Raw genomic sequence first — 10679 nt, forward strand, 5'->3', positions numbered from 1 at the left:
AGAGAGCAACAATAAATAAATGGGACCTTCTGAAACTGAGCAGCTTCTGTAAAGCATAGGACACAGACAAGAAAACAAAAAGGCAGCCTACTGAATGGGAAAATATCTTCACCAACAGCACATCAGACAAAGGACTGATCTCCAAAATAAAGACCTAAAGAAATTAGATATTAAAATTCTAAATAACCCAATTGTAAAATGGGGTAATAAACAAAACAGAGAATTTTCAAAAGAAGAATCTCGAATGGCCAAAAGATACTTAAGGAAATGTTCAACATCCTTAGTTATCAGGGTAATGCAAATAAAAACAACTCTGAGATACTATCTTACACCTGACAGAATGGCTAAGATGAAAAACACTAAAGATAGCTTATGCTGGACAGGATGTGGAGTAAGGGGAACACTCATCCACTGCCGGTGGGAATGCAAACCTGTACAACCACTTTGGAAATCAGTATGCTAGTTTCTCAGGAAATTGAGAATCAATCTACCTCAGGATCCAGCAATACCACTCTTGAACATATACCCAAAAGATGCTCAATCACACCTCAAAAGCATTTGTTCAACTATGTTTACATCAACATTATTTGTAATAGCCAGAACCTGGAAACATCCTAGATGCCCCTCAACCAGAGGATTGATAAAGAAAATGTGGCACATTTACACATTAGAGTACTACTCAGCAGTAAAAACAATGGTATCTTGAGTTTTGCATGGAAATGGTGAATAGAATTAGAAAACACTATCCCAACTGAGGTAACCTAGACCTAAAAAGAAAATATGGTTTGTACTCACTCATAAGTGGATACTAGCTATAAACAAAGGACATTGAGCCTATAGTTCATGGACCTGAGAAGTTAAGTAATAAAGTGAACCCAAGAAGAGGCATATATAGACTCACCTGGAAATTGGAAACATACAGGATTGACTGGCAGGGTTGGGAGCATGGGGTTGGGGGGGGAGACGGGAAGATAGCAGAAGAGGAGGGGAGAAGGAGAGGGTAGGAGAACTTGAAAGAATGAGATGGTCAAGACGGAGGAAGGACAGATGAGAGCAAAGAGAGAGGTATCTTGATTGAGGGAGCCATTACAGGGTTTGCAGAAAATGGGCTTTAGAGAAATTCCCAGTAAATTCCAATGGATGACCCCACCTAGGACCCTGGGCTATAGAGTAGAGGGGACCCAATCTTGACTTGCCCTGTTGTCAGCCTGCTGATTATCTTAAATATCTCCATAGAGTCTTCTAGCAGCAACTGATGGAGGCAGAAGCAGAGACCCACATTGGAGCACTGGACTGAGCTCCCAAAATCCAATTAAAGAGTGGAAGGAATGAGAATATGAGCAAGGAGGTCAAGACCATTGGGTTCACCCACTGAAATAGTCAACCTGAGCTAATGGTAGCTCACCAACTCCAGCTGGAGTGGGAAGAAACAAGCATAGGACCTACTAGTTCCTCTGAATGTGGTTGACAGTTGCATGGCTAGGGTAGACTAAGGGGGCACTGGCAGTGGCACCAGGATTTATCCCTACTGCATGTACTGGCCTTTTGGGATCATATTCTCTTTGCATGTATACCTTGCTCATGCTAGATATAGTAGGGAGGGCCTTGGACCTTCCACAAGGCAATGTGTCTTACCCTCTCTGAGGATTAGATGGTGGTAGGATGGAAGCATATGTGGATGGATTGGGGGGAGGGGAGGGAGTGTGAATCTGGATTGGTAATTTTTCAAAACATTAAATAAATTAAAAAATATCTAATAAATTAAAAAAAGAATTATATGTCAATATTCACCTATTTGTCATACTTATAGTATGCTAGTCAGGTTCTCCAGATGTGTAACATGAGGGCCGGCATGTTGGGGTTTCTGTCCCGCCCAGTACCCCAACAAGCCAGCAAGTCCCAAGGAAAATTACACGGAGTCTACATTAGGTTATAAACTGATTGGCCCATTAGGTCAGGCTTCTTATTAGCTCTTATAACTTATGTTACCCCATTATCCTTATCTACATTAGCCACATGGGCTTAGTACCTTTCTCAGTGTGACAGCTTACATGTTGCCTCTTCGGTGGTCTGCGTAGGAATGGCAGAGGGATCTTCTGCTTCCAGAATACTCCCAGTCTCTTTGCTCCACCCCTACTTCCTGTTTGGCTTTTCTGCCTATACTGCCTGCCTGGCCAATCAGTGTTTTATTAAATACGATTGACAGGATACAGACAATTCTGCCACACCATTTAAATATGGGCCTATAATCTTATGGAGTCCTGTGTGTGATTTTTCCTTGTGGCTTGCTGGTTGTGGGGTACTGGGTGGGACAGATACCCCAACAAGCTGGCCGTCATGTTACACAGATGAACAGAGATTGCACTCTGCATAGATAGGTAATCTTCAAACACTTCAAAGAACTGTAAAATATGGCATTTAAATAAATCAAGATTCAGTTGATATGAGACAGGATTGTTCCTGGCAGCACCAGTCTTTTCCCAAGGGAATTTTGGGGACCAAAGACACTCCACTTGGAGCTTGTTTTTTTCTTGGCAAAACTGGCCTTTGGGTAAAGAATTGCCATTGTCTCAACTACTGACAATATGCACACTGTCAAAACAGGACAAGCAGGATACAAGCAAAAAGGACTAATGAACCTTGCAAAGATAGGGCAGTGTAGGATAGTCTTTTGAATTTTCTTGTCTCAGAAAATGATCTGTCAGATACTTTAGGAGTTAGCCAAATGTTGGTTACTACAGCATTACAAATGAGACTTTGGATGACTGCCCAGGTAGTCAGTTGCCTCTCATTTTTTGCACCTATAGGGAGTCACTTGCTTGCACTTCCTGCTTACTCATGTAATATTATTTTTCCTACTCAGGTCTTTGATGGGGTTGTAGACTAGATAGTCATAACTACTTTCCTCTCATAACTTAGTGTGGGACCCTGTCCTCCCTGATCCTTAAAGCCAAAATACTGGATGCAAATAATGTTTACGCTAACCAGCTAAGCTTCCTGCTAGTTCCGTCCTTGGTTCTGCTACAGCCTGGTACATTAGCCTGAGGGATCTATTTTACTTTAAAATGGTAATTTCTCAACCTGCCTCAAAGAAGCTCAGGTGCCAAGGCCCATCTACCTGTCTGACATTGCCTTAAACCCTCGACCACCTGCCTGGGGAAAAACTACCACAGAGGCCACTTTCCCCAGCCCCCTCTGGGTGGGAGGAGTTTTCCTTTACTGGGGCCTTTATTCTCCTCCTGCTCCTGGATGGGAGGAGGCCTTGCCTTTTTGATCCTGGTTGCCTACTGGTATAAATACCTGACTTGAGTTTAATAAAGTGGCCATTTACTCTGGTAAATGAGCAAAGGTTTCTTTTTTGTGTGTGTCTCTTTTAATCCTCAGGACAGTTGTCCATTCTCGTGGGCCCGAGTTCGGGAAGGCGCACGCCTGAATTCGGTGTGGATGTCCACTGAAAAGTGCAGACTCTTACAACTTAGTTAAAATATTTTTAGCCTAAGAGTCACATTCCTCAAAATAGGACAACTTTTGAAAAAGTATCTGTTATTTACAAACTACCTTAGATTGACTATTTAGCATGTGTTTCTTGCTAAATGTTGTTCATGTTGGTTGTAGTTCTATTTTTGTGTATGCTTTTGCCTTTTCTTTTTCCTGGACAAAACTTGCTATTTATTCTTATTGTATACAGTTTTGTATTAGGCTTAGAACCCTTATTTAGACAAAAGAGGGAGGTGTTGTAGGAATTCAATCAGCCAATAACATTTTGGGTACTGACCCATTAGGGCATGGTCTAAGGTATGTGTGGACTGATAGTGAAGACAAGAGTGCTTGCTATTTTGGGTGGTGGTCAGAATTCTCTTCACAGGTGGTCAGAGTTCTTCACAGCTTTCAGCACCAACAGAGTACTGCAGTTCTCTACCCGTATTGTGAGTTTTTCCCCCCAAATAAATACTTATCATCCATTATTCTGGGATATCATGGACCTCGTTAATTATGAACATACCCGTTCCCACTTTTAGGAGTCCCACAAAAGCACCAAGGTAACAGTTATAACACATATACTGAGGAGCTGGTGTAGATGCATGCAGACCCTCAACTGGCCAGTGCAGTCTCTCTGAGCCCACATGAGCCCCGCTTAGTTGATTCAGTGGACTCCCAGTGTCTTCCCTCCCCTCTTGACTCCTACCATTTTTCCTCCCTCTCTTTCGTGGTGTTTCCCAGGGGAGGGGCCTAATGGAGACCTTTTTAAGCTCTCTATATAATGTCTGAATGTGGATCTCTGTACCCACTCCTCTCTGCTGTTGGAGGAAGCCTCTCTGATGACAACTGGACAAGACACTGATCCATGGATATAGCAGAATATCATTAGTAATAATGTCAATTATAATTGGTTCTACCCTAGATTCCCAAGCTTTCCAGTCTCCAGCTCCTGGTCATCTGGGCAGTGTGGGACATGGGCTCCCTCTTGTTAAACCAAACCCCATCAAGTTAAACCAAACATTGGTTGCCCACTCGCTCAAGTTCTGAGTCACCACTGCCCTAGCACATCTTGCAGGCAGAATAGATTATAGGTAAAAAAAGGTATATTGGATAAAGATAAAAGCCAAGAAGCAAAAAGTAGATGGGATAATTTTTTTAAAAATCTGGCTAGAAATAAATCAAGCTAAGGCTGGGCATTCATAAGAAAGAATAAGACTTCAAGTGAATTTATTTGGGAGCTGTGTGGCAGGCTCTCAAAAAAGTAAAAAAAGTAAAAAAAAAAATATCTCCCCCCCCCCAAAAAAAACATAAAACAAACAAAAAAAGGCCACAACTATCATTCCTGTCCTGACTTTCTTTGGTGATGAACAGCAAAGCTGAAGTGTAAGCCCAAATATAAACCCTTTTCTCTCCAACTTGCTTTATGGTCATAGTGTTTCCTTAAGGCAATTGAAACCCTAACCAAGACACCCAGCACACCTTGATGGGAGGTCAAGGCAGCAGGGGTGTCTCAGGGTTTTTAATTGCTGCAACAAAATATGCTCAAAAACAAATTGGAAAGGAAAGGGCTTATTTGGTTTACACTTTCAAATCGCTATTCATCACTGAAGGAAGTCATGACAGGAATTCAAACAGTGCAGAAACAGACAGGAGGTCATGGAGGAGCACTGCTTTCTGGCTTATTTCCTACGGATTTCTTAGCCTGCTGTCTTATGGAACCCAGAACCACCAGTCTAACAATGGAACCACCCACAGTGGGCTAGGCTCTTCCATCAGTAATTGTCCCGCGCTACCGTCTCGCCCGCAAGAACGACACAGGACACTTAGGATCCTTCTGTAGAAAAGCTTTCAATGCATCTTGAGAGAGAGAGAGAGCATAAGCTTACATGGCGGAGACCCCGAAATGAGGGAACCCATCCCTTATATAGGAAACAGTCCTCGCTTCGGACGTGTCACTCTTGGATTGGTCCGCTGCCCATTATCCCAGATGATGCCTCGGGAGTAGGCAGGGATGCAGCAGTGGAAAGTTACCAAGCACATGTGCGTTCACCTGGCGGTGAAACTGGATGCCAGCGCCATCTTGTAATGGAGAATGTGGTTGCGGTCCTCCACATCTCCCCCTTTTTTACTTCTTTGCAGAAATGCAACTCCCTCAGAAGGCAAAGATAGAGGTCGCACTTCCCAAAGTGGAAAACATTATAATGGGCTTGCACGGAATCTGTCCATTTCTCAAACGTTCTGTCGGAATCTGTGCCCTGGATAGGGAAGTGGCCTTTGAGCTCAGTTCTTCACGTCCTACCAGTTACAAAGGAGTGCTTTGCTTCTGTATACTTTTTGCCTTGTTTCTATGTACTTCTTTTCATTTTTATTACTGTTATTGAGGTATTGTTTCTTGCAAGGTGAGGCAAGAGTTTCTCAGGATCATGTACATGAATTAAGGTGGGTTTCAGAGTTGAGGTAATGCTTTTAGTCTGTATAAAAAGCCATGCAAAATAAAGTTTATGATGCAGTTGTTCACACTCTGCACCCCGTGTCCTGATTTGCATGAGACCCTTACCCAGGGACCCCAATGCACTAGATGATGACAGGGTTCACCTTCTTATTTAGCTTCTCTAGGATCACAAATAGTACATACCATATTTTTGGGTCTGGGTTATCTCACTCAGGATAGTGTATTCTATTTCCATCCATTTGCATGCAAAATTCAAGATGTCATTGTTTTTTTTACTGCTGAGTAGTACTCTAATGTGTATATATTCCACACTTTCTTTATCCATTCTTCCATTGAGGAGCATCTAGGGAAATCAGGAGCACGAGGGGTGCGCCCTACCACTGACACAGTGGGGCTGATCTTATGGGAGCTCACCAAGGCCAGCTGGACTGGGAGTGATGGAGCATGTGATCAAACTGGACTCCCTGAACGTGGCTGACAATGAGGTCTGACTGAGAAGCCAAGGATAATGGCACTAGGTTTTGGTTCTACTGCATGTACTGGCTTTGTGGGAGCCTAGTCTGTTTGGATGCTCACCTTCCTAGACTTGGATGGAGGGGGGAGGACCTTGGACTTCCCACAGGCCAGGGAACCCTGACTGCTGTTTGGATTGGAGAGGGAGTGGGCGAGGGGAGGGGAAGGGACATGGGAGGAGGGGAGGAGGTGGAAATTTTTAATAAAAAAATAAAGAAAAATAAAAAACAAAAAAGTAATTTTAATTCTTAATAACAAATTAAGAAAATTCCTTACGGCAGAAATTTATGTAGGCATTTTCTGAATTAAGGTTCCCTCCTTTCAAATAACTCTAGCTTGTATGTCAAGTTGATATAGACTGGCCAGAACAAGGAGCATGAGGAAGTTGGTTACATTTCATTATTATTCAAGAAACAGAAAGCAACGAATGCTTGTGCTTAGCTAGTGTTCTTTTCATACAGTCCAAGTCTTTAGCATAGTGAATGGTGCCACTGTTTGTTAGTGTAGGTCTTCCTCCTCAATTGTTTTAGTTAATGTAATCCACAGAAGTTGAAGAATTCCTAACAGGTGTGCCTAAAGGTTTATCTCCTAGGTGATTCCAGATCCTATCAATTAGACAATTAACACTAACCACTCCAAATTCTTCATATGTACTTCCTGGTTAATTTCCTCAGCACTGATCCAATTAGGCATATACTTGTCAGGATTATTAACAAGAGATTTTGTTGGCAGATATTACAGACAACAAACTTCTCAAGATGAATCTATAATAGATGTTACCAACCTGACAATGAAATCAAATAAAATCTTCCAAATTAAATTGTGGGGATCACACCATTTCCTGTATGTGACAATGGCAAAGAAGCAAATGAATACCAGATGTCAAAGTCCATAAAACATAAAATGAATAAAGCAAACTGAAGAGTATAAAAGAAATTCTGTGGATTTTTAGAAACAAATGAAGCTCACGGAAAGAGACAGTCAACAAGGATGTGCAGAACCATGTCTAGGAATGTTATCGGCAAAGAAGGGGAACCAAACTGTAATCATGGTTTTACAAATAGGAAAATTTTGATTAGTTGTATCATCATAAAGAAATTGGGAGGAAAAGATTATGCTATAATTTCTCAGGTTATAGGATAAAATCTTCAGTACTCATGTCTAACACACAAATCCTAATATGCTCAAAGTATATATTTTATTTGTTAGTCATTATTTTTAATGAATAAAAACACCTGTAATTTTTATTGTCTTTGCATATGTAGAATTGAATAGGAGTTTTTGTCTTTCACATCTACAAGAGAGCTGAGAAGAATGGAAAGAAAAAGCTCATATTACAAACAACTGTTCCAGTGAAAAGTCAGTCTTACCTAAAACTACATTGGTCTTAACAACTGTCAAAAAAAAATGCCAACCACAGCTTTAAAAATAGCTTTATGGTATTAATTGAAGCCTCCCACCAAGGAAAACTTGCTAGTTTTCACAACTAACTTTTATAGATTTTTCTTCATTAATAAAGTTCCCAACCTTATCAACCTTTTCTGTGCTTGTAGAGCAGCATTTTTGCTTTTACTCTGGCTTTTTGGGGGTAGGGGCTGCCATCTAGCTCCCAAATAAATCACACACAGAGGCTTATTCTTAGTTATGAATGCCCAGTCTTAGCTTGGCTTGTGTCTTGCTAGCTCTTCTTTAATTATCCTTATCCCATCTATCTTTGGCCCCAAGGCTTTTCTCTTCCTCTATTCCTGTGTACTTTTTCTTTCCTTCTTACTCAGTGTCTGGCTATGTAGCTGTGTGGCTGGCGCCTGAAGTCCACCTCCTTCCTTTCAAATTTCCCAATCCTCAGATCCCTTTCTCCCAGATTTCTCCTCATATTTATCCATTCTGCCTGCCAGCCCTATCGATTCCTATCTCCTACTTCACTATTGGTAGTTCAGCTCTTTACCAGACCATCAGGTCAGGTGTTTTAGATAGGCAATGAAACACAGCTTCACAGAGTTAAATAAATGCAACATAAACAAAAATAGTAACCTTAAAATAGTATTATTCAAAAGTGTCCATATTTATAGAAGATGTCACCTGCAATTTACAAGTTTCAATGTACTCATGTCTTAGCCTTTGTTGTACACATGCAATTAACTATCATCAGGAAACTTTTTTCTCTCAAAGTTTGAACCAATACCAGTTATGCTGAACAGGATTTTTTTCTTGCCTCACAGGGATTGACACTTGCTAGTTACGGTGTATTCAGATACTTTGGGTTTAGGGAAGATTTGTGGTTTGCTTCCAATTAATAAGACATAGCAGTGGTGATAGGATGTATATATGATTGTGTTCAAGTCATTATGTGATTACCTTAATATCTTACTATGGTAGTCATTTATCAGATCCCTCAGATACTGAATTGGGTATGAAGAAGCAACCAGTCATGTTGGGAAACATAAAGTGAAAAACTGTTAAGGCCAATATATAGCAAATGGTCAACAGCACAGAAAGCACATGAAGCTATCCTACTGTTTGAAAGGATGCAAATGTAGAAGACAACCACATAAGTGAGGAAGTAGATCTTTACCGAGGGTAGTCTCCAGAGAAAGACTCTGTCCCGACTAGCAATGGTCACAATCTTGACTAAGTTTGCCTGATATCCTGGCAGAGATGCTATGAAAGCATGTAAAACATGTTGCTGTTCAGCATCTAGCCTCATGAGAATTTGCTACACAAAAAGAGACATTTATTATTGGTGTGTGAAGGTTTAAATCTACTTGTTTTTTATTTGTCCTACTTACACTATGCTTTATATTCTTCTGATATATTTATCTTATCTTCTTTATTGGCTCTTTCAACTATATTTTTCTCTTAACCTTAAGGTCTTCTTTAGAAATTGTATTTATGAACTTTTAACTTACCAAAGTCTATATTTAAGTTATTAACACTTCTATAAACGAGCAACAATCTTACAACAGTGCACACTTCTTTAACTTCCCTTTACACATCTTCCCTACCATTTGTGATTTTACTTTTAGATAAATTTCTCATTACTTTTGCTCATATAGTAATCTTATAAGGGGAAAAACATGTTTATTCAAGCAGTTGACATTTTGGTGCTTTGCACGGCTGTTTTTTGTTGTTGTTGTTGTTGTTGATGTTGTTTTTGTTTTTGACTCTGGGCATTAGTTCTGACTAATGGAATTTTTTTTCTTTTACTTTTAAGCTTTGTTTTACACTGCAATTAAGTTTCTTGGAAACAGTTTGATACCTTTACTTCTTGAAGCTATGTTTCTCAAAACTAGATCAGCACTAAGACTTGAAGCAGTAATTCTAAACTACCACAGCTATTATTCCACACTGTGTGCTATTCTGTCTCCCCAACCCCAGTCAAGCACACATTTTTTACATTCTAGCAAATAAAACACAATCCTGCTAACTCTCAAGTAGGTTAAACTTTAGGCAAAGAAAGCCTCCTCATATATAAGCTAAAAAGCACAGCAGGCTCGTCCTAGATCCCCCACCTTATGGACATACTCAAAGTGATGGGACACAATCTAGAGAAGCCTTCTCACTTACTTATCTCTCAGTGATCACCAAACTCTGTTCCGTGATTCTGATTCTCCTTACCTGGAAATTAGGGTTTATGTTGTCTGTTGGTGATTTTAGGCAGGAGGGCAACATGGTCATTCTATTTTGTCTCCACAAATTGTCTTGAACATTTCTTATGCAAAAAAAGTCAACTCAGGTATATGAAGAGCACCAATAACAGAGGAAAGAGCTAAAGTCTTCTCAAGAACAGACTGAGACTCTAACATAGAAAAACAACATGCCCAATTTAACTTCAAACTCACTAGAGAATATGGACTGACAACATTTCTCCCGATTGCCTTCCTTCCTGTTTGATGGCTGTGACTTGTAAATGAATGTATACTTCTCTCAGTGCTGTAGATTTAAAAGCATATGTGTGTGGGAAGAGTGCAGGTAAATAAGTATACAGGTCTTCAGATGGAATGGAAAAACACCTCAATAGCTTTTTATCTCCATTTTGCTTTAGGTGAGATCCTGAAGCATAATTCAAAACCTAAAACCCCACTGCAACGACGTTTCCTTATGAGGATTTGAACATACCTGCTTTACAGGAAAGAAAAGTAAATTTGTAGATAAAGAGGAAGTGAAATAAAAATGGCCACACAATTCACATTTCTTCTATCAAAGGCAAGATTATGACACTTACCACCTTTGCTGT

Source organism: Myodes glareolus, chromosome 4 (assembly GCF_982192425.1).
Source record: "Myodes glareolus chromosome 4, mMyoGla1.1, whole genome shotgun sequence".
NCBI classification, from domain to species: domain Eukaryota; kingdom Metazoa; phylum Chordata; class Mammalia; order Rodentia; family Cricetidae; genus Myodes; species Myodes glareolus.